Here is a 24,471-nt window from a genome sequence, read left to right on the forward strand (position 1 = left end):
GGTCTGAAGAAGGATTCTGACCCAAATCGTCGCCTGTTTCCCTGACCCCCTGAGGCAGCCTGACCCCCTGAGTTCCTCAGTCATTCCTGAGTTGCATGTATATACTGATTGTGGCCATCGAGTGTCACTGTGGAACAGCTCAGTATTTTGTGCTTTCATTGTCTTGGCTCTCGGTCTTGTAACTGAGGGCAAGCGTTTTAGGGAGTCATAGAACATAGAATATTGTGGCAGAAGAACAGGTCTGCCTCAGATGCCAATTTAAACTGCATATCTGCTTGTACATGGTCTTATCCCTCCATTCCTAGCTTGTTCAGGTGTCTGTCTTACTGCCTTTGTACCTCTTTCCACCATTTTCCCTGGCAGCTCATTCCAGGCATTCAGCACTCTGTAAAAATGTTTCCTCTTAACTACTCTCCCTCCCCTCATGTTAATGCCCTGCCCTCCAATAATTAACATTTTGCACTGGAGAAAAAACTCTGACTCTACCTTATGTATGCCTCACATAAATTGGCAGACTTTAGGATTGGTATTATTATTGTCATGTGTACTGAAGTACAGTGAAACGCTTTGAGTTGCCTGATATCCAATCAGATCAGATAATACTGTGTATGAATACAATCAAGTCAGACTCAAGTACAATAGGTAGAGCAAAGGGGAAGATAGAGTGCAGAATATAATAATAATAATAATATATTCCTTTATTCATCCCACACCGGGGAAATTTACAGTGTTAAAACAGCAAAGCAAGAGATTGTAGGGACATAGGGATTGGCTGGGAGAGTTCGAACCCTCGGATTGGCTAGCGATGTCACGCGGTGTGCCAGCGCGGGAGGGACAAGCAGTCTAGAGTTGAACTCCGTCTGATGAAGACGTTTTGTTGGTTGTCTACAGTTTTGAGTGTTGCGATTGTCACGGAGGTTTACCCATGCAATAAACTCCGTCTGCAACACACATCTGCTTCCAGACTCGCCACATTGGTGACCCCGACGTGATCAACGACCGCAAGAACATGTCGCAAGAAGGAGCGAGCAGTGGGCAGCCGAATGTGGTCAGCGTTCACCTGCCCCCGTTCTGGGCCCATCAACCGCACCTGTGGTTCGTGCAGGCAGAGGCCCAGTTTCGCCTCAAGAAAGTCTCGGAGGACCAAGATAAGTTCTACCACTTGGTAAGCGGCCTACCGCCCGAGGTGGCCGCGCGGGTGGGACGATACCTGACCAGCCCCCCCCCCCCCCCCCCCAAACCGAGAAATACGAGGGGCTCAAGAAGCTCCTGCTGAGGACTTTTGGTTTTAGCCAAAACCAGCGGGCTCTGAAGCTCCTGCATTTACCGGAGCTAGGGGATCGGCTACCGTCTGTCCTGATGACTGAAATATTAACCTTGATCGGTGAGCACCAACCTTGCATGATGTTCGAAGCGGCATTCCGGGAGAAATTGTCCCGGGACGTCAGGTTAGTTTTGGCGGACGTCTCCTTCGAAGACCCGGTGGCGTTCGCGGAGAAGGCTGACGCGCTCGTAACGGAGGACTCGACGGGAGACGACTCGGTAAATCGGGTTTCAAGGCCGAGGAGCGACCGGCCGCGCGGCCAAGATGGCGGCGCATCGGCCGCTATTTTACAAAAAGCCCGCCAAGACGGAGCTGCAGCGCCCGCCATTTTGCAGCGGGCCCACGCAACAGAGCCGCACAGGCGCGGCTGGTGTTTTTTCCACAAGCGGTGGGGCGGTGAAGCCCGAAATTGCAGGGCCCCGTGTACCTTTTCGGGAAATGCCTCGGCCGATCGAATATAAAGGCAGTCTCGATCGGCCGCAATCGGCGCCTCTACATCACGGATCGAGGTACCGGCACCGTTTTCCTGGTCGATACGGGAGCTGTCGTTAGCATCGTGCCTCCCTACGGCTGCGAAGTTCGAGCAGGTAGGAAAGGTCCGTCCCTCATTGCGGTCAACGGCAGTCCCATCCGCACCTACGGCAAGAGGGCCATGTCCCTGTCCTTCGGGTCCGAGACCTACCATTGGGATTTCATCGTTGCCGACGTGGGCCAGGCCATCCTGGGCGCGGATTTCCTCTGGGCTTTTTCGCGGGAAGGGCCTGCAACCCTCGGCTAGCAGCGTGGAGCCTGCTACTCCTCCACCTGCCACCCTACCCTGCCCGTCGATCCGGGCCATCACCACAGCTCCCGATCAGTTCGCTGCGGTCCTCGCCGACTTCCCGGAGCTCCTCATACAGCGGTTCGATGCCCCTTCCGCTAAGCACAGTGTCGTCCACTTCATCCCTACTGAGGGGCCGCCTGTATTCGCCCGGGCTCGGCGCCTGCCTCCCGACAAGCTGGCCATGGCTCGGGAGGAGTTCCTGAATTTGGAACGGCTGGGGATTGTTCGTCCTTCAGACAGCCCGTGGGCCTCCCCCTTGCATATGGTCTCCAAAGCATCTGGGGGGTGGAGACCATGTGGGGATTACCGGCGTCTTAACGCTGCCACCACGGCTGACCGCTATCCGATCCCTCACATACAGGACTTCTCAGCCAGCCTCGAGGGTGCTACGGTGTTCTCGAAGATCGATTTGGTGCGGGGATATCATCAGATCCCCGTCCACCCACCGGACATTCCCAAGACGGCTACGATTACTCCGTTTGGTTTATTTGAGTGGTTACGCATGCCGTTCGGTCTCAAAAACGCGGCTCAGGCATTCCAACGTCTCATGGATCATGTGGGTCGCGGATTGTCTTTTGTGTTTATTTATCTCGACGACATTCTGGTTGCTAGTCGTTCGGTCCCAGAGCACCTGGTCCACCTTCGTACTGTGTTCCAGAGGCTGCAGGACCACGGCCTGATCCTCCACCCGTCCAAATGCCAGTTCGGCCTGTCCTCGGTGGATTTCCTGGGTCACCGAGTCACACCGGCCGGTGCCACTCCCTTGCCCGCTAAGGTGGACGCCGACCGCTCTTTTCCCCGCCCTACCACCATCAAGGGCTTGCAGGAATTCGTGGGCATGGCGAATTTTTATCACCGGTTCGTGCCTGCGGCAGCTCGGATCATGCGCCCCCTTTTTCAATGCCTCGCGGGTAATCCCGCTGAGTTGGTCTGGTCCACAGCTGCCGAGGCAGCCTTTGATGCGGTCAAGCTGGCCCTCGCCAACACCACCATGCTCGTGCACCCCCGCTCCTCTGCCCCCACGGCCCTGACGGTGGACGCCTCAGACGTGGCAGTGGGTGGGGTCTTAGAGCAACAGGTCAATGGTCACTGGCAGCCTCTGGCATTTTTCAGCCGGCAGCTTACTCGACCTGAGCTGAACTACAGTGCCTTCGACAGGGAGCTCCTGGCCCTCTATTTAGCTGTTCGCCATTTCCGGTATTTTTTGGAGGGCCGCTCTTTTGTTGCCTATACGGATCACAAACCCCTCACGTTTGCTTTTTCTAAGGTTTCTGATCTGTGGTCGGCCCGCCAGCAACGGCACCTCACCCTCATTTCGGAGTTCACCACGGATGTTCGCCACATCGCGGGTAGGCTTAACGCCATTGCTGACGCCCTGTCCCGGCCGGCCATTTCCTCTGTTGCTGCGGTGGGGGGCGAGGTGGATTTTCGGGAGCTAGCGGAGGTTCAGCGCCTGGAAGACATTGCCTCAGCGAATGCCTCCACCGCCTCAGGGTTGCGGTTGGCCCAGGTGGCGTGCGGCCCCACAGGTACCCCACTTTGGTGTGACGTTTCCCTTCCCCGCCCCCGCCCGGTTGTGCCGACCGCCCTGCCGCGTAAGGTTTTTGAGGCCATTCATGGCCTGGCACACCCGTCCATTCGGGCGACCTCGGCCATGGTGGCCGCCCGATTTGTCTGGCACGGCCTGCGGAAGCAGGTGGCCGCCTGGGCCCGCGCCTGTGCCCCGTGCCAGACCTCCAAGGTCCACCGCCACGTCCAGCCTCCGTTGCAGCATTTAGTGGTTCTGCCCGTCCGTTTTTTCCACATTCACGTGGATTTGGTTGCCTTCCTCTAGGGGCTACACTCATCTCCTGACGGTGGTCGACCGTTTTACTCGTTGGCCGGAGGCTTTTCTGTTGTCGGACACCTCGGCGGCCTCCTGTGCACGGGCCCTGGAGTTACATTGGGTTGTCCATTTCGGCGTGCCGGCCATCATCACTACCGACCGGGGCGCCCAGTTCACCTCGTCCCTGTGGGTCGCGCTTGCGCAGCTGTATGGGTCCCGCATGCAGCAGACTACCGCCTATCATCCCCAGGCTAACGGGATGGTAGAACGCTTCCACCGACAGCTGAAGGCGTCCCTCTGTGCCCGCCTGACAGGCACTGACTGGGCTGACCAGCTGCCTTGGGTCCTCCTCGGCATTCGCACAGCCCCTAAGTCCGATCTGGGTACTTCCTCGGCGGAACTCGTCTATGGCTCGCCCCTGCGGGTGCCGGGTGACATGTTTCCTCCATCCTCAGCCCTGCCGTCTTCCGTGCCGTCAGTTTTGGCTTCTCTCCGGGCCCGGGTAGGTTCCCTGGCCCCAGTCCAGGCCTCCCGTCACGGGAGTACCGCAGCGCACGTACCGGCGGACTTGCATGACTGCGAGTTCGTTTTCCTCCGGTGGGATTCCGATCGCCCCCCTCTGCAGCCGGTCTACCAGGGCCCGTTCCAGGTGCTGAAAAGAGGGTCGGTCACCTTCACTTTGCAAGTGGGCACCCGACAGGAGCTTGTCTCTGTCTCCCGGCTTAAACCTGCCCACTTGGACCAGGACCGTCCCGTTCTGGTGGGTCAACCTCCTCGCCGGGGCCGCCCTCTGGCCGGTCCACCTGGTTTCCAAGCTGCGTCTCTTCTCCCACCGCTCGGGCCTCCGCTGCCCCCGGTCGTGTTTCCTCTGCCCCTTCCTGCTGCGCCCCCATTGCCTCCTCCTGCAGGGCCCTCCCTGCCCCCCCTCCAGCTGCACCCCCATCGCCTCCACCTGCAGGGCCCTCCCCGCCTCCTTCGTCGCCGGGGGTACCGGCCTCCCCTCTCCGAACTCGTTCAGGTCGGGCGGTCCGGGTGCCCGTTCGGTACCGTACCGAAGGTTCTGGGGGGGGGGGGGGGTCATGTAGGGACATAGGGATTGGCTGGGAGAGTTCGAACCCTCGGATTGGCTAGCGATGTCACATGGTGTGCCAGCGCGGGAGGGACAAGCAGTCTAGTATTGAACTCCGTCTGATGAAGACGTTTTGTTGGTTGTCTACAGTTTTGAGTGTTGCGATTGTCATGGAGTTTTGCCCATGCAATAAACTCCGTCTGCAACACACATCCGCTTCCAGACTCGCCACAAGATCATTCATTATAAATAAAAGAGACATATATTGTCATCAGTTTTCTGTGTGCTCTTAGCTGTTATTGTTGACTCGTCTGCTGGAAGCAGTGCTGGTTGTGCAGTCTCACAGCAGCGGGAAGGAAGGACCTCCTATATCTCTCCTTCACGCACTTGGGGTGAAGGAGTCTGTCACTGAAGGAGCTACTCAGTGCAGTGACAGTGTCCTGCATGGGGTGGGAGTCGTTGTCCAACAGCGATGTTAGTTTTGCGATCACCCTCCTCTCTCCCACCACCTGCACTGAGTCGCATTTAGTTTGCAGCATTGTGGCACATCAGTTTCATAGACAAAGTCCAATGTCTGCAATGGGGAAAGGTGAATCAGACAGTGCCCCAGCTTATGGAAAGACCATTCAGAAGTTTGATAAAAGAGGAAAAGAAACCGTTCCCGAGTCTGGTGGTACGTGCTTTCAAGTTTATGTATCTTCTGCCCAGTGGGAGTGGAGAGAGAGAATGGGACAAATCTTTAATTATGTTAGCTGCTCTTCCCAGGCAGCGTGAAGTGTAGATGGAGTCAATGGTGGAAGATCTAGTCTATGTGATGTACTTGCTACATCTACAACTCTCTGCAATTTCTTGCGGGCTTTAGGCTGAGCTGTTCCCAAACCAAACTGTGATGCAACCTGACAATATGCTTTCTACGGTGCATATTGTAAGAGTCATTGGAGATGTGTTGAATTTTGTCACTCTCCTCAGGAAGTAGAGCCATCTAAGAAAGGGTGCCTTCTTAGCTGTTGCATCAATGAGGCTGGTTCATGACAGGTCAATGGTTATATTAACTCCAAGCAACTTGAAGCTGTCAACCATTTCCACATTGGTGCCATTGATGCTGATTGGGGCATGCACTCCACCATGCTTCCTGAAGTCAATAACTAGCTCCTTCATCATGCTACCATTGACGGAGAGGTTATCTTGACACCATGTTACTACATTCTCTATTTCCTTTCTGTGCTCCATCTTGTCATTGCTCATGATCCTTGTAGATCAGGGGTGTCAAACTCATTTTCACCCCGGGCCACATCAGCATTATGGTTGCCCTCAAAGGGCCAGTTGTAACTGGCCCCCCTTTTCCCCCACTCTCTCCTCCCCCCCCCCCACATTCTCTCCTCCCCCAACCCCTCCTCACCCACCCCCGCCTCCCCCACTCTCTCCTCCCCTCACCCCTCTCCCACCCCTACCCTCTCCTCCACCCACCCGCCCCACCTGCATTCTCACCGTCCCCCTCCCCCCACTCTCCCCCTACCCCCCACCACCACCCCCCTTCCCCCACACTCCCTCTCTCCTCCCCCACCCTCACCATCCTTTCACTCTCGCTGTCCCCTTCCCCCTCACCCACCTTTTCCTCCCTCCCCCCACTCTCCCCTCTTCCCTGACCCCCACTGTCCCCCTTCCCCCCTCCTCCACTCTCTCAACCCCCCATCACCACCCCCCTCCCCTGCTGTCCCCACCCGCACTCTGCCCTCCTCCCCAGTCCCACTCTCCCTCCCACCCCTCTTTCCCCACCATCCCCCTTTCCCCCACTCTCTCCTCCCCCACCCCCTCATTCTCTCCTCCCCAGCCCCACTCTCACCCACCCCCCTTTCCACCACTCTCTCCTCCCCCAGCCCCACTCCTCTCCTCCCCCCACCCTCACCCCCCTCCTACCCCCACCCTCCCCTCCACACACTCGCCCCACCCCCATTCTCACTGCCCCTCCCCACCCCTACTGTCCCCTCTTCCCCACCTCCACTGTCCCCCTTCCCCCCACCCCCACCCTCTTCCCCCAACCACCACCCCCTTCCCCCATTCTCACTGCCCCTCCCCACCCCCACTGTCCCCTCTTCCCCACCTCCACTGTCCCCCTTCCCCCCACCCTCTTCCCCCAACCACCACCCCCTTCCCCCAACCACCACCCCCTTCCCCCATTCTCACTGCCCCTCCCCACCCCCACTGTCCCCCTTCCCCCCACCCCACTCTCTTCCCCCCCACACCCCCTCTCTCCTCCCCCACCCCCACCCCCTCCTCCCCCTTTCACTCTCACTGTCCCCTTCCCCCCCACCCACCTTCTCCCCCTTTCCTCCCCCCTACTCTTCCCTGACCCCCACTGTCTCCTTCCCCCCCACCACCACCACCCCCTTCCCCAGTCCCATTCTCCCTCCCATCCGCACTCTCTGCTCCATCCGCACTCTCTGCTTCTCCCACCCTCCCCCCCTCTTCTGACCCCCACTGTTCCCCTTCCCCCCACCCCCACTCTCTCTTCCCCAACCCTGCTGTCCCCCTCCCCAGTCCCACTCCCCCCCTACTCTCTCCTCACCCACTCTCACTCCCCCCCCTTTCCCCACTCTCCTCCCCCTTTCCCCACTCTCCTCCCCCCACCCCCCATTCTCTCCTCCCCCACCCCCCATTCTCTCCTCCCCCCACCCCCCACCCCCATTCTCTCCTCACCCTCACCCCCCTCCTTCCCTCCAACCACTCGGCCCCCACGTCCACTCCCCTCCGTGGAGCCGTTGGCGGCGAAAGGCACTTACCGAGCATGCAGGGAGGAGGAGGGAGCTCCGGACTACTTGGGTCGGGCAGCGGAGGTGGGACTATTTGAGGCGGGCCGGGGAGAGAGGCGCGGGGAGAGAAGCGTGGGGAGAGAGTAGAGAGGCGCGGCGGGAGGCGTGCACAAGATGGCGGAGCATGAGGAGGCCGCCATCTCTCTGAAGTCGCGACGGGGCCGTCGGTGCCAGCGACCCTCGACGACGCCGCCATCGGTGGAAGCGGCCGCTGAAGGAAGAGGTGAAGAAACTGCCCGCTGCGCTGCGGCTTGTGTGCGGTAACGGTGCTGGGCCCGGGCGGGAGGGGGGACTCGAGGACGCCGTGGCGTGCGTTGAAGGGACGGATGAGCGGACCATCAGTCCGACCATCTCCCTCCTGCTCGAGTGTGTCCCCCGGGTGTGGGAGAGTGAGGGGAGTGAGGGTGGTGATTGCGGGCGGGCGGCTCCGCTAACAGCGTCCATCTTGTTTGTGCGAGTGAGGAGAGGCCTTTAAAAAATGTGTTTAGAAATGAAACTTTTAAAGTTTAAAATGTCTGTAACTTAAAAGATATTCGACCAATGACAATTAAGCTCTCACGGGCCACATAAAATAACGTGGCGGGCCGGATTCGGCCTGCGGGCCTTGAGTTTGACACATGTGCTTTAGAATATCTGAAAACCTGATGTAAATCCATCTGAAGCAGGAGTTTTATTCCGTTTGAGCTTGATTGTTTTATTTTATCACAAATGTATGATTCAATTTGCGTGATTTCGTTGTGTTGCACTTAGATGTTGGCTCTTGGCTTGACATTTTGATCGGGTTATCTCAGGGGAACCAAATAAATCTGGTTTTACTGACATTACTAAGGTCGGAGTTGGGAAGCAACTCACAGTGTCTCCTTCGCGGGTCCACCAAAAGAACTGAAACATTACATAAACGCGACGTCCGGAGCTAATTAACGGGCACCCCCCCTAATAAATTCCCCCAAAAAAGGATGCAGTTGCGTTTGTTTGGAGAAGGCTTCAGTGAGAACATTTCCATCGAGACAGTTGAAACTGCTCGAAATTCCCGAGTCCAAAGGTGGGAGGAGGAAAGGACGAGCACGTTGCCAAAGAGGGAGGGGGTTAATGGGAGCTGCTGGCACCGCATCTCCTCGCCAGGCTGCGAGGAGTTCTCTCTCCACCTCTTCTGGCAGCCGCTTCAGTCCGATGGCCGGTGTGAGAGAGAGGTAAAAATGGATAATTGATTTAAACTAAGGACCATGAGAAATAGCTGACCCGACTGTGCTCGGCTAGATAAGAACCGCAAGAACAAATGGTGACATTCCAAGGATAAGGGCAAGATAACCAGAGCACTAGGAGAGAGGGTAAGATAGCCAGAGAACTAGGAGAGAGGGCATGAACTACTCTGTACTGCGCCTGCCTAATAAGATAAATGAATATTACAAAAACGGCCAGCATGACAAGATGTCTCATTTAAATGCACATGTGATGTATGATGTGGGAGGCAACAGGGGCGGTGCCGGTAGATTGTGCTCCTCAGTGCTCCGATTGGAAGGAGCCCAAAGGGGAGGAATTAAAGGTATGACAATTGTAAATTGATGTGAATAAAAAGAAGGGATTTTCCCGACCTCGGTGTGTCTCGAGAGGGGAGGCACCCAACTCTGCAGACTTGGAAATAAACTATACTTGTTTCTCTAGTTTGTCTCGAGCATCGTGATTGTGAGCACTCACATTTGCATCTCACAAGCTTGGGGGCTCGTCCGGGATCGCCACTCCGGCCGGCTGACGGGAGTATACGGAAGAAGGGACGGTGCACCCCGCTGAGTTCAGCGGTCTCAGACTCCTTGCTTGCCGTCAGCGGTTTGAGCGAGTGATACCTGGACCAGAGACTCGAGAAACAAGTGGGAGGAGCAGGAAATCGCGAGGAGCCAAATCGAGTGATTCTTGTGCACAGGACCCGGGTAAGAAAACTGACTATTAAGTACTACTCGGGCGATTACAGCTAAGATCGGAGGGGAATTCCGATCGGGAGGATAAAAGATCGGAGGGGAATTCCGATCGGGAGGATGGGCAGTGAAAACGGAAAGCCCAAAAGGGAGGGGAAGGGCGGTAAGCCCAACCCCCGCATTCCGCCTGATAGTCCGTTGGGGCGAATGCTGAGCCATTGGGGGCAGGGAAAACCCAGGGATTGGAGAAGACAAAAATTATTAAGTTCTGTTATTTTGATTGGCCAAAGGAACCAATAAAAGGGAGTTCAGTCTGGTGGCCACGACTGGGCTCCGATGAGGATTGAGTACGGCAGGCACTAAATGTGTTTGTTAATTCAAAAGCTTCCCATAATCTGGAGGAAAGTTGTTATGCTTGTAAGGGGAAAGCGAAGAATAAATCCTGAAAGAATCGCAGGAATCACAGGCTTGCCGATGCCTCGGAATAAATATTAAAGGAATATAGAACTATAGAAGATAGAAATAGCGTAATATGTAGCACAGTGACTATAGAGACGGAACGGAGTGAGAACAAGGACTGCATTAAACTGACTGACTAAGTGCACTAACATAAGACGAATACAATGAATAAAATAACTGCAGTTGAACTACTAAGTAGGAAATTCCCCGTATCCAAAGAGGATATTAAAAAAAAACACTCTGAGAAATGGAAAAAAAAGGACGAAACAATTGGTTATGAAATGGCCCATGGAATGATATAAATATGATATAAATTTTGATATAAATGTTGATATATTTATATTTTGATATAAATATGTGTGATGAAATGGGAGTGTTAATTAAGAACTATAAGTCTAAGGATAAATCAGAAACCCGAGTTTAAAAAAAAGGGGAAAAAGAACTAGACGTACTTAAATTGTTTAGAATAGAAGGAGAAAGGCTGAGGAAAGCATACCAGGAAAAGAATACCCCCCAAACAAGGGTGAAAGACCCCCAAAACAGCATGAAAGTCAGGAGCTTCAGGAGAAAAAAATCAACTCTGTACCCCAGCCTATGGGATCCTGGGTATCCCCCTCCCTATTCCGGCCAGGACGGAACAAAGCAGTGCCCTTTGGTAAAAGGGAATAGTGGAGATAGAGGAAGAAGTCACAACTTGGAACGATGAGCAAGACATAAAGGAATATAGACAGAGAAGGGGGCAGCGAGAAAAGGAAAGGATGAAGCAAGAAGCACGGGAACTAGAAGCAGACATCAAAAGGGTGCAGGACCTCAGGGACAGAAAGATTTATGGGCCCCTTCAGGCAGCAAATGAGGAGTATGAGGGAGACAGCAACACAGAAACACAGGCGAGTAATCAGCAGGCATCAGAGAGCGCAAAACTATGAGAATGAAGCAGAATTAGAAAGTGATGGGGAAAGAACAAGGGAGTGTAGAAGGGAAATAGAGACATCCATAAAGTGCTTAGAGATGGAGATAAGGGAGATGGAAAAAGATATGGAAAGAAAAAGAAAGGAAAGCCAGGGGTACGCCCAGAGAAGAATGAGGTAGGAAAGTATACAGATAGAACCACAACAGGAGATGGTGAAGGATACGGCAGGGGCCGGGGAAACATGGGTACGGGACAAGGTTGGAAGACAGGGCCTTCAAGATGTTATTTTTGTAATAAGGAAGGACACTTCAAAAGGGAGTGCCCTGCGCTTGTAGCGGAGTCCCGCACGTACAGTATGATGGAAAATGAATAGGGGGGTCAGGGGTTCCTGTCCTTGGGGTCGAGGGACAATAGAAGGGAGCCCCTGGTAAATTTAAAAATAGGACCCCAAGGAGAAGATACGGTGTTCATGGTAGATTCAGGAGGGGAGCGATCAAGTGTGACCAAAGTACCAACAGGTACGGAGGCAGGGCAAGGGAGAGTAAAAATCACCGGGGTAGGGGGAACTGTGATGGTAGCTCCCGAGATAGGAGGAGTGAATGTAAGGTATGGAAACCGGGAGGGGGTAGAGGACCTGATCTTAGTACCCCAGGCTGGCGTAAATTTAATGGGCAGAGATTTACAAATACAATTGGGAATAGGCACAGCACCGGTAGAGGGAAGGGTAGTGGTCCAGTTGTATACTCTAAGGAAGGAGGACGAGCAAAGAATTAATGACCAAGTATGGGCCAAGGAAGGAAACGGAGGAGGTTTGCAAATACCCCCTCTACAGATAGCATTAAAGGACGGTGCAGACATAGTACGAGTAAGACAGTACCCCATTTCGACCGAGGGACGAAAAGGCTTACAACCAATTTATTGAAGGACGGGGTATTGGAACCATGTATGTCCCCATACAATACTCCGATCCTACCCGTCAGAAAGACCTGGAGGAACAGCCTCTGGCCGAGGGAGGCCGATGGTTTATAGAAGGGTCCTCCAGATGTATAGATGGAAAAAGACATAGTGGATATGGTATAGTAAATGGGGAAACTATGGAGGAAATTGAAAGCGGCAGGCTGCCTGGTGGTTGGTCAGCCCAATCGTGTGAATTATACGCATTAATGAGAGCTTAGGAACTATTGGAGGGAAAGGAAGGAACAGTGTATACCGACTCAAAATACGCCTTTGGGGTAGTACACACCTTTGGGAAGATCTGGAAAGAGCGAGGAATGATAACAGCTCGGGGGGGAAAGAATTAGCGCATGAGCAATTGATAGGACAGACACTGGAGGCCTTGCAGAAACCAGAATGGGTAGCCATAGAAGGGTAACACCCTGGAAGGTCGAGGAAATAGGGCAGCGGATGAGGTGGCAAAGAGAGCGGCCACAGATCAGACGGTAGAAATGATCTCACTGATACCTTTAAGGGAACCAGAGGAAAAGATACCTATCTTTGGTGAAAAAGAACAGGAACACATGAGAGAAATGGGAGCCTGGCGTACCCCAAATGGGAAATGGTGGACACCGGATGGAAAGCAGCTATTGAACAAAGAAATTATAAGGGAGTTATTAGGGAGACTGCACGGGCAAAGCCATTGGGGAACCCAAGCCCTCTGTGATACCCTCCTCAGGACCTCCGCTTGCCGTGGGATGTATACCATGGCCAAACAAGTCATAGGCGGTTGTGTAATATGCCAGCAAATCAACAAAAAAATCATGAGAGCAGTCCCAGGAGGAGGACAACCATTGGCAATAAGGCCCTTCCAAAGAATACAGATAGACTTCACCGAGTTGCCCCGAATACAGAGATGGAAATACCTGTTAGTGGTAGTGGACCATTTCACTAGATGGGTAGAGGCATTCCCTATAGCAACTGCCACCTCACAGTCGGTAGCCAAGGTATTATTGGAGCAAATTATACCCAGATATGGGATTGTGGAAACAATAGACTCGGACCCATTTTGCCTCCAAAACACATAAAATGATATGTGAAGCATTAGGGATTGAATGGAAATTGCATACACCATGGCATCCCCGGAGTTCCGGAAAGGTGGAAAGAATGAATGGCACCTTGAAGACCCAAATCACCAAGTTAATAGAGGAAACGAGACTCCTCTGGACTAAGTGCCTTCCGATAGCCTTGTTAAGAATCCGAACGGCACCTCGGAAAGACATAGGGGTATCACCATATGAAATGTTATTCGGGCTCCCGTACTTAGGAGAGATAGAAGGGGTCCCAACAATACCAGGGAACGACGTGTTCCTAAGGAACTATTTACTGGCAGTATCCCAATCTCTTGCAGAACTAAAAACTAAAGGATTACTGGCCCAGAGCCCGCCACTGGATTTTCCGATTCACTCAGTCAAGGCTGGAGACTGGGTACTAATAAAAACGTGGAAGGAAGAAAAGTTGCAACCCAGGTGGACTGGACCCTACCTTGTGTTATTAACCACCGAGACAGCAGTACGAACAAAAGAAAAAGGGTGAACACACGCAAGTCGATTTAAGGGTCCCATGGAGGCCCCATCAGACAATATCAGCCCGTGGACGGTACGTGGAGGAAAGGAGCCATTGACTTTGGTATTCACCAAGACCCCGCACGGAAAATGAAGACTTCGTGCTGGTGGATCGGGTGCTGGGTGGTTACCCAGCTTGTGAGTAATGTAGCATGTATAAAAATCACTATACCACAGAATAGAAGGGCCACCACCATCCCATTTGATGTATATAAAGGAAAATGGTGGTGTGGTTATAGAATGTATGTATGCACCCATCCCTGTAAAAATTGGCGCGAGGTATTCACTTCATCCAGAGAAGGGTGGCATAAGCCCACCTATGAAACTGATAGGTGGAGAGTATATCAAAACCCAAACAAGGGATTGCCAGGACGTGTATATGTAAGCATACAGAGGGTTCAAATAAAGGAAAGTGGTAGGTATTGGATATGTGCAGATAGAACAGGGAAAGACGCATGCCTGAGGTTTGAAATAGAGGTAGAACGGGACGGATATATGGTAAAATATGAGGATAAGGGGGGAATGTTCCAGATAGAAGACAGTCAGAGTAGGGATCCCTGGCTTACCCCAGCACCACCGGTAGTCAGCAATGTCACCACGGAATATGAGCCTAAGGATTTGAAGATAATGATAGTAACAGGAGAGATAGAATTAATGCAATTATATGAGGAGGGAATACCAACAGGGGAAAAGGGAACCAACACCTGGCTTACCTGGACACGGCCAGAAGTATGCAACAAACCAATTGCTATGCCTGCGCCGGAGCTAAGCCTCAGCTGGTCCCAGTACCATTTCCCCTGAATTGGAATAGGACACCTGGGGCTATGTCATGTATACTACAACTATTCACGAATCCCATACTACCAAAGAATGAGACCTGCCAGAGCTACCATTACCTATTCCCGGCTAGCAACAACAACACGAAGAGCCAAAGGAAAGACCCTCGACCTCCCCCATTCACCATTCCCCTCGGGGAGGAGGGATTTGAGTGCTATACAAGATATAACCCAGATGGACAGGAAATGGGGGAGGTGCTAAACTGCAACCAGACGTATAACATAATAGCTGAGGAACAGGGGTCACTGTTCAGTAGCTCCTGGCTGAGAAAGCAGATAGTCAGTAGAGCCGATGTCTGGTGGTGGTGCGGAGAGGATACCCTGTGGCCCCGGCTACCAGGGTCATGGACAGGAACCTGTACCCTTACACAACTAATGATGCCCTTCACCATAGCAGTAGAACATGCGGTCGAACTAAATGAAGGAGGCCGACGACAAAGGAGAGAGGTGAGAGGATCATTTGACACACACATCTATATCTATATCAATGCAATAGGGGTGCCAAGAGGGGTACCCGATGAATTCAAAGCCAAAAACCAGATAGCTGCAGGCTTTGAGTCCATACTCTTCTGCTGGTCCACAATTAATAAAAATGTGGACTGGATCAACTACCTATACTACAATCAACAATGCTTTATAAATTACACTCGAGATGTGGTTGAAGGATTAGCGGAACAACTGACAGCTACCAGCCTAATGGCCTGGCAAAATCGCATGGCCTTGGACATGCTACTGGCTGAGAAAGGGGGGGGTGTGTGTAATGTTTGGGGAACAATGTTGCACCTTCATCCCCAACAACACTGCTCCTGATGGGTCCGTGTCAAGGGTCCTAGCAAGTCTCACCTCCCTGTCTATCGAATTGGCCGAGAACTCTGGAGTAGACACCTCCTGGACCGGGTTTCTAGACTCCTGGTTTGGGAAATGGAAGCACATCTTTACATCAGCCCTAACATCAGTGGTAGTTGTGATGGGGTTGATGTGTCTATTCGGATGTTGTATCATTCCCTGCATACGGGGGTTGTCTCAGCGATTGATAGAGACAGCCCTGACAAAGAACGACATCGCCATGATGGCCTGTAGAATACAGTATGACCAGCAGGAGGAATATAGAGAGGCAAAGACTCTGCTGCTAGCACTAGAAAAGGAGGAAATAGTATAAATCAAAGTAGCGTGGCATAAGAAAAAGGGTGGATTGTGAGAGAGAGGTAAAAAGGGATAATTGATTTAAACTAAGGACCATGAGAAATAGCTGACCCGACTGTGCTCGGTTAGATAAGAACCGCAAGAACAAATGGTGACATTCCAAGGATACGGGTAAGATAACCAGAGAACTAGGAGAGAGGGCATGAACTACTCTGTACTGCGCCTGCCTAATAAGATAAATGAATATTACAAAAACGGCCAGCATGACAAGATGTCTCATTTAAATGCATATGCGATGTATGATGTGGGAGGCAACAGGGGCGGTGACGGTAGATTGTGCACCTCAGTGCTCCGATTGGAAGGAGCCCAAAGGGGAGGAATTAAAGGTATGACAATTGTAAATTGATGTGAATAAAAAGAAGAGGTGTGTCAGAGGGGAGGCACCCAACTCTGCAGACTTGGAAATAAACTATACTTGTTTCTCTAGATTGTCTCGAGCATCGTGATTGTGAGCACTCACATTTGCATCTCACAAGCTTGGGGGCTCGTCCGGGATCGCCACTCCGGCCGGCTGACGGGAGTATACGGAAGAAGGGACGGTGCACCCCGCTGAGTTCAGCGGTCTCAGACTCCTTGCTTGTCGTCAGCGGTTTGAGCGAGTGATACCTGGACCAGAGACTCGAGAAACAAGTGGGAGGAGCAGGAAATCGCGAGGAGCCAAATCGAGTGATTCTTGTGCACAGGACCCGGGTAAGAAAACTGACTCCCGCTACCCAGCCCGCCCGCCCGCCCTCTCGCCCTCTGCCCTCCCCGCCGGCAGGCAGGCAGGCTCGCCCAGCCAGGACCCGTCTCCCTCCGCTGCCTCTTCCAGCCGCGGGAAGGGCCATGTACTCCAACTCGGCACAACAAAGGCACTGTCTGTCGGCGCCCCAGCCGCTCTGAAGCCCCCTCATCCTGCCTCAGGTAGGCCGGGAGTTGGGGTTTCCACCGCCCGGCCCATGGAGTACTTGTTCCGCAAAAGGAAGCTGCTGAAGACGCTGTTGAGCTTGTCGCTGCTCTTCGCCACCGTGGCCTTAGTCCATAAGCTCAACTTGGGCGCCAAGTTAACCCTGGCCTGGCAAGATGCCGAGGGCAACTCGCCCCCACGGACCAACGGTAGCGCCGCCGAGGCCGAGGCAGAGGCAGAGGCGGGGCTGGGACCGGGACCCCGGCTAATGTCAGCAGCGGCCCGCGGGCCTGGGGGGTGACCGTGACCAACTGCAGCCAGAACGAGACGGTGCGAGGCCTGGAGTGGTTCTCGGCGCTCGATTCCCGCTTCCAACAGTACGTGCTGTACCGCCATTGCCGCTATTTCCCCATGCTGCTCAACCACCCCGAGAAATGCGCGGCGCCCACTCACCTCCTCATCGTCGTCAAGTCGGTGATCGAGCAGCACGACCGGAGGGAGGGCCGCCGTCCGCCACACGTGGGGCCGGGAGAGCAGCTTCGGCGGCCTCGCCGTGCGGACAGACGCTCTTCTTGCTGGGCACGCCGCACGCCGCACGCCGCCCGCCGACAAGGACCAGCGCAACCTGCAGAAGCTTCTGGAATACGAGGACCGGCTGTACGGCGACATCCTGCAGTGGGACTTCACGGACACCTTCTTCAACCTGACCCTGAAGGAGGTGAATTTCCTCAAGTGGTTCGACCTCTACTGCCGCGGCACCAGCTTCATCTTCAAGGGTGACGACGACGTCTTCGTCAACACCGAGAACCTGATGGAGTTCCTGGCCTCTCAGAACGAAGGCCCCCACCGCGACAACCTCTTTGTGGGCAACGTCATCAACATGGCTCTGCCCATCAGTGACCTCCAGAGCAAGTACTTCATCCCCAAGCAGCTGCACGACAAGCACTACCCGCCATATGCCGGCGGCGGCGGTTTCCTCATGGCCGCCCCCCTGGCCAGGCAGCTGGTGGCGGCCTCCGAGGACATCCAGCTCTACCCCATCGACGACGTTTACCTGGGCATGTGCCTGCAGAAGGTGGGCGTCATGCCGCAGCTACACTATGCCTTCAGGACGTTTGGCATCGTCAAGCGGCGGGTCAGCCCGATGAACAACGATCCTTGCTTCTACAAGAACCTGCTGCTCATCCACAAGCTCAGCCCCGAGGGCTTGCTGCAGATGTGGGACACCGTCCACAACCGAACCCTCATCTGTGCCAAGAAGGTTTTTACAACTTTAAACAATTAAATGACGCTCTAAACCTTCCTGTGTGCATTTAGAAGTGTAGGTACTTGGGCGTGCGTTGGGAGTGAACCCTTTTGAATCTGCTTGGCGTAATGGTGAGAACTCTTCTTCGGCTATTCAGCTTTGTCTGGATAAGTATAACAGTATAACAGAGCTTTATTTGTATAACAGAGCTTCATTTAACGAAATTACATAGCAGTCATACAAAAAAGAACACAAGACACATAACCCCAACACAAACGTCCATCACAGTGACTCCAAACACCCCCTCACTGTGATGGAGGCAACAAAACTTCCACTCTCTTCCCCACGGAATGACAGCTCGTCCCCGACCGACCCCCACAGTCCCCGCAAGGGGATGGAAGTCCCCGCAGCCGAGCCGCACCAGCGATGTAAAGTCCAGCACCCCACGCCGTGAGGAAGAGACCTAAAAGAGAAAAGTTTCCCCCACACCACCCACAACCAAAAAAATACAAAAACCATCCCAACACCGACACACAAAAAAAAGAAGGAAAAAAGACGAACCGACTGCTAGCGAGCGGCAGCCGTTAGGCGCCGCCACTTCCGCAGAGTAAAGGTACTTAAAAACGTAGAATAATGTATTTAAATAAAATTATTATTATTCTTGTAACTGCCCCAAACAAGTTGCCAATCGGCACCCAGTTTTGACAGCAATTTGGTAATGATTTATTTTTTAAAAAGGAAAGCGAAATTCCCCCTCCCTGCCTTGGGTCACAATTGTGTAAACGGAAGCAATTGTGTAAACGGAGGCTTTAGAGAGCGGTTAAATGGGATTCAGCTGCCGACAATGGATAGCACTCGCGACTTAGGTATATCGTTTGTAACAAAAATAAATTGCAGTTTGAGAAATTGTGATTTCTCTGTCACTGTTTAGAAAAGGGATCGTTTAAGCATGCATGCTTAAAACCAAAAAGCAAAACTAAACAGTGCTACCATGAAAACAGGAGAGGCAGACATTTGATTAAGCCACTTCTGTGATCAGCTCCAACAAAGTTGCAGCTTTTTTTTCCCCCCATCAAATACTCGTTCAAATGTTCACCTTCCTCCTCTCTTGCTCTAAACCAAGATTTGCTTTTGAGGTGCTCTTGGCAGTTGATGAACAGCAGTTCTCACATTTCTGAGAGTTTGCCTCTCCACTGGAAATGTGGCAAGACAGGTTTGCCAATCTGCTGTGAAATAGACTGCACCTTTGTTCCTGAATTGAAATAAATCACGGTTTCGACCTGACTTTAAACATGAGATGATTGGCGCTAGTGCCATTTCCAGGTTATCTAGTTCCAGTAGGAGGAGCAAGGAATTTGGTGGGGCTCTTTGCTTCATTTCAAAGCTGGCTATTTCAACCAAGAAGTGGTAAGCTGGTAAGCAACTTGCATTTGAGAATGACATAGGTCATGCTTCCATTTGAAAACAAAACTTGTCAAAACTGGTGGTGAAACCATGAATATACAATGACAAAAGTGGCTAGTGGTTGTCTAATTGACACGCCTTAATCTTTTAAGAACAGGTGGAAACAGTAGTGTCTGGCACCACACTGATATTAATAATCATTGCCAACAGGCTCTTTCTGACATTTCTGGCCTGCAATTCGTCGGCTGTAGTGCCTGTTTCCGTGATGTATCTCTAAAAATGGTGAAAAGAGAAAGAGAAAAATGTTTAATGTGAAAAATGTGTGCATTTAATGACCAGTTTTTGATCTGTTTGCCAGCAAATCAAATTCAAATTTCAGTGTTTAAACTTTCTGGAAATCGTGATCATTGGAAATGTTTCGAATTTGGTTCAGATTAATATATTGAATAATAGGTCTGAGGTTTTTGATGGTATAGTACTGTATAAAATGTTCTGCTTGTTTGGTCAGGGCCAATAATTTCTGCCTAACTTAAGATGCTGCTCAGTGGTCCTGATGAAGAGGCTATGGAATTGCTGAGGTGTACAGTATTTGATATTCTTCTCTTTTGTCATTCCCTGGCATCCATTCCCAACAAATGAAACTGTGCCTTTATGAAGCATTCCACTTGGGGCAAGTGAGCCAGTAAATATGTGATGGGATTTGAAATGACCTGTAGATATAGATTGAAACACTGTCAACAACTGGCCCTTCAAAAATGGCAACTAATCTTGGAGAGGTTAAGGAGGAATATATAATGACTAGTGTGTGATCTGTGTAATTTAAAGAATAAGACTTTAATATTTAAAACCAATTGTCTTAAGAGATCCAGGTTTTGTGACAAAATTTGAAAATAACTTGCAGAAAGGAATTTTTGTTTTGATAGATATTAACTTTATTCAAAATGGTTTGTGAATCTTGCCAACATAATCAAACAAACTTGTACTTTGAATTGGAATTAATAAAGTCTAAAATGATTTACTTTACACTGTTGCCTGCTATGATTTCATTAATTCAAATTATCAAAACTTTAGACACTTCACTGAAAGTATTATTGAATCACCGTCCGGTGCGGCCTGCAACCACAACAACCTGACCGCGGGAGAAGACGGCAGGGGAAGGGAAAAGACATTGTGGCCTTTCATCACAGTGAGGAGAGGACTGGAGGAGACTCACTGTGATGGATGTTTTGTTTTTTTTTGGTGTGTTTTTGGGGTGGTGTAATTTGCCTATTTTAATGCTTTTATTGTTGGACTGTGGGTGACTGAATTTCGTCCAAAAAATTCATTTTTTTGGATGACAAATAAAGCTATCTTGAATCTTGATAATAGGTATATTGCCTTGGATAACTAAAGTACAAACATTTGAACTTTATCTCTTGATAATTTAAATACTTTTGTAGCAAATGTGCACATAATTAATATGTACTTTTTTAAAAAGCAGGAGTGTGTTAATTTAAATGTACAAATTCCCAATTAGTTTTCTGGTCTTAGTTTGGAGGATTAATGTTGTGGGGGTTGATGGGTGGTGTTGTGGTGAAAGGGGTGAGGGTGGGTGGGTTGGTTGGTTAGATTGCTTGTGTCCTTGCACTGGACTGTGGTTTTTAGCAATCTGTTAGGGGTTGCATGAGGAATAGTACAGGGTGAGATGTGTCCTCATAATTCTGCTGTTGCTTATTCCCTGGCTATTGGCAAAGCTTTAGGCAGGTTGGCTGTGGGCACAAATATCTGCTGTGAATGGTGCCTGGCAGAGATCCAGACTAGACATACAAATAAAATCCTCATATAAACAGCCCAAGTTACTCCTGGTCTGTCTGGTGTCCAGACAGGTGTCTTCAAAGTCTACAATGTTGTACTGGAAGATCTGGCTAGCTTTGATATGAACATGCTGATTCTGTGGATAATTCAAGATTGTCATTTTGTGTAGGAATCAACTTTTTTTAAAGGCAATGCTTTTACCTCTCAGTCGATAGTCATTGAGGCATATAACCTTACTCTTCTTGGGCACTAGCATTATTGATGACCTTTTAAAGCAGGTAGGAACCTTAGACCTCAGTAATCAGAGATTGAAGATGTTCGCAAAAACTCCAGCCTATCTGCATAGGTTTTAATAACTCAACCAGGTATACCATCGGGTCCAGACGCTTTCCAAGGATTCACCCTCCTGAAGGATCTTCTGATGTTCGCCTCTGATAGAGACTGATCCTGGTGTGGTCTCAGCAAGGCCCTACCCTCCCTACTTTAGTAAGCCATCCTTACTCCTGCACTCAAACCTCTTGCTGTGAAAGCTAGTATGCCATTGTCTTAACTGTTTGTTGCACTTGTGAAAGTAAACATATAAGAATACCCAGAGGAGATACAAGGATCTGCAGATGCTAGTTTACAAAAAAACACACAAAGTGCTGGAATAACTCAGCGGGTCAGGCAGAACATTTGGAGTCGTGGCCCCCTTTGGATTGATTGTGGTGGTGATGGGGAAGAGGAGGGAGCTAGGAGCAGGACAAAGGCTGGCAAGTGATAGGTGGATACAGGTGAGGAGAGGGGGGGGGGGGTGTGTATTGATAAGTACATGTTTGGAGAAAGGCCTGGGATGAAAAGACAAAAGGTATGAGACAGGTTCACATGCACCTCATTTACTGTATTCAGTGTTCCCAATGTGACCTCCTTTACATCCATGTGTCCAAGCGTAGACTTAGTGACTTTTCACTGAGCACTTGCACTCAATCAGCCAAGACCGGAGGATCTCTGGGTTTCCAACCATTTTAATTCTCCTTCCAATTCCCATATTGACTGTCCTGATGGTCCTCCATTGTCTGAGCGAGGCCACACACAAACTGGAGGAACAGCACCTCGTATTCTGTTTGGGTAGTTTACAACCTAAGTACGAACTTTGAACTCTCCACTGTTAAGTAAAACCTACATAACCACCCCACCTGGATTCTCACTCATTCTGCCTACAGACCTTTCTCTGTCTTCACAATTTGCACATCTTCTACCCTTGTCTCACACATTTTGCCTTTTCATCCCTGGCCTTTGTCCAACCGTGGGTGGCACATTGGTGGAGTGCTGTCGGTATGGAGTTCGTACGTTCACCCTGAGACCTGTGTGGATTTTCTCCAATCTCTGGTTTCCTCCCACACCCCAAAGACGTAAACGTTTGAAGGTTAATTGGCTTGGTATATAAATGTAAATTGTCCTAGTGTGTGTACGATAGTGTTAATATGAAGATTCACTGGTCGGTGCACTGAGGGGTTTGTTTCTGCGCTGTATCTCTAAACTAAACAAAAAAAATCTGCCTATCAAAATCTTCCTCGCATGTAGACACCTATCACTCACCAGGCTGTGTTCTACCCCTCGTCTCTTCGAGCTTTCTCCCCCTCTCCCCACCATAGTTTGATGAAGGGTCCCAACACAAAATGTCACCTATCCAGAAAAGCTTCATGACCTGCTGAGTTACTCCAGCACTTATTTTTTGAAGAATAACCTGATCCCTTTGTACGTTGTTTCACAATATTAACATTTTCCTATTACTCTTCTGTTTTTTTTCTATTGATGGATAACTTTGTATTTATGTTATTCTGCACCTGTTGTAAGATTTGAGAAGTTTTCCCTCATTCTGAAAGCAACACGGTAAAAAATAGCGGCACGGTAGCGCAGCGGTAGAGTTGCTGCTTTACAGCGAATGCAGCGCCGGAGACTCGGGTTCGATCCTGACTACGGGTGCTGCACTGTAAGGAGTTTGTACGTTCTCCCCGTGACCTGCGTGGGTTTTCTCCGAGATCTTCGGTTTCCTCCCACACTCCAAAGACGTACAGGTATGTAGGTTAATTGGCTGGGTAAATGTGAAAATTGTCCCTAGTGGGTGTAGGATAGTGTTAATGTGCGGGGATCACTGGGCGGCACGGACTTGGAGGGCCGAAAAGGCCTGTTTCCGGCTGTATATAAACATAACACAACAACAACATAACACCAAACCAAAGAGCTGCAGTTTGGACATTTTAAACGGGAGACTGGGGCCGATAGCGGAGAAAGGCTGCGGTCAGTTTACCAAGGGATGTCACAATCTGTGGGTCCTAAGATGGCTGCAGGACCTCGTGACCAGCCACAAAAGTAAAAACCTTACAGCCCAGTCTCTAGGTTTCTGCAAAGCCACGGCCAGAACAATGGATGGGTATTGGCCATGCAGAAACCTGCGAAACCAGGTCGAAGTCCAGACACTGAGGCGCTGACATCAGCATACTCACAATGCCCCAAGCCGACCTACACAGTTAATCTCATTAAGGGGGCACAATAGCCCATAGAAAACTACCTGGTAGGTGATGGGAAACCAGTTAAACCCATCACCTCGCAACGAAATACCAATTAACACCGTCTGGCCATCCCCGGTACCCCCGGACATAAGCGCAGATCAGAGAGAAAACTCAATACATATCTTTTAAACAAAGAGATCCCAAGATCTGGCGGGAGATAGGACGAGTCAGAATAGTATAACTGGCCACGACTTTTGGGTTTTAAACTAGAAGTCAAACGGATGCAGGAGGAAGAAAAGACAGGCAAGAAGAAGCGAAGTGCAAGAGAGAGGAACCGGCACGCAACTCGAGAAGAAATACTGCAAGAAAACCTGCAAGGAACGCAAGAAACGGAAGGAAGAAACTCAGGGGACAAGCACGACCCTCACGGAAAGCAGCGGAGAAGCAGCACGAACAGCCAGTAACCCCAGTAATAGCCCCATGGTGAGCATGTACTCCGATCCTGCACATCCTGGACATAGTTTAGTGTAGAGGGGAGGGTGGTTTGAATAAACGTGGGTGTGTAAATGTATATGTGTTGGTCAATTTTGCGATGTGTCGTATGTTTCCCATCTTACAGTCGTGTATATGTCTTGTAGAACTGTACGTTTTAGAATTCAGAGTAAAAGGTATTCATGTATATGTCTTGTAGAACTGTGCGTTTTATGATTCATAGTCAAAAGTATTCATGTAATTCAGTATGTGTCTTATAGATATGTCTTATAGAACTGTGAAGAGCATTCATGTACAATAGTCCCAAGCGCTCAATAAAAGCCTTTTCCATTTAAACCCTGGTCTTCAAATCTGGTCTGGTTGAGTTTTTCTGCACTATCAACGCTCCTGCATCTAAGTCCAGTGTCTAGAACCGTAGGGGGTGAGTGGG

At 50.8% G+C, this 24,471-nt stretch overlaps 1 pseudogene across 1 annotated transcript in view; it reads left to right on the forward strand.

Annotated features, from left to right (window-relative positions):
* The first annotated feature begins 16,116 nt into the window (after window positions 1–16,116).
* Window positions 16,117–24,471, forward strand: part of LOC144598668 (UDP-GlcNAc:betaGal beta-1,3-N-acetylglucosaminyltransferase 7-like) — a 45,116-nt pseudogene continuing 36,761 nt past the window's right edge. Inside the window, exon 1 of the transcript XR_013547887.1 lies at window positions 16,117–17,874. The product of XR_013547887.1 is annotated as a UDP-GlcNAc:betaGal beta-1,3-N-acetylglucosaminyltransferase 7-like (transcript). The remainder of the gene's footprint in view (window positions 17,875–24,471) is intronic.

This window comes from Rhinoraja longicauda, chromosome 12, assembly GCF_053455715.1.
Source record: "Rhinoraja longicauda isolate Sanriku21f chromosome 12, sRhiLon1.1, whole genome shotgun sequence".
Classification (NCBI taxonomy): Eukaryota; Metazoa; Chordata; class Chondrichthyes; order Rajiformes; family Arhynchobatidae; genus Rhinoraja; species Rhinoraja longicauda.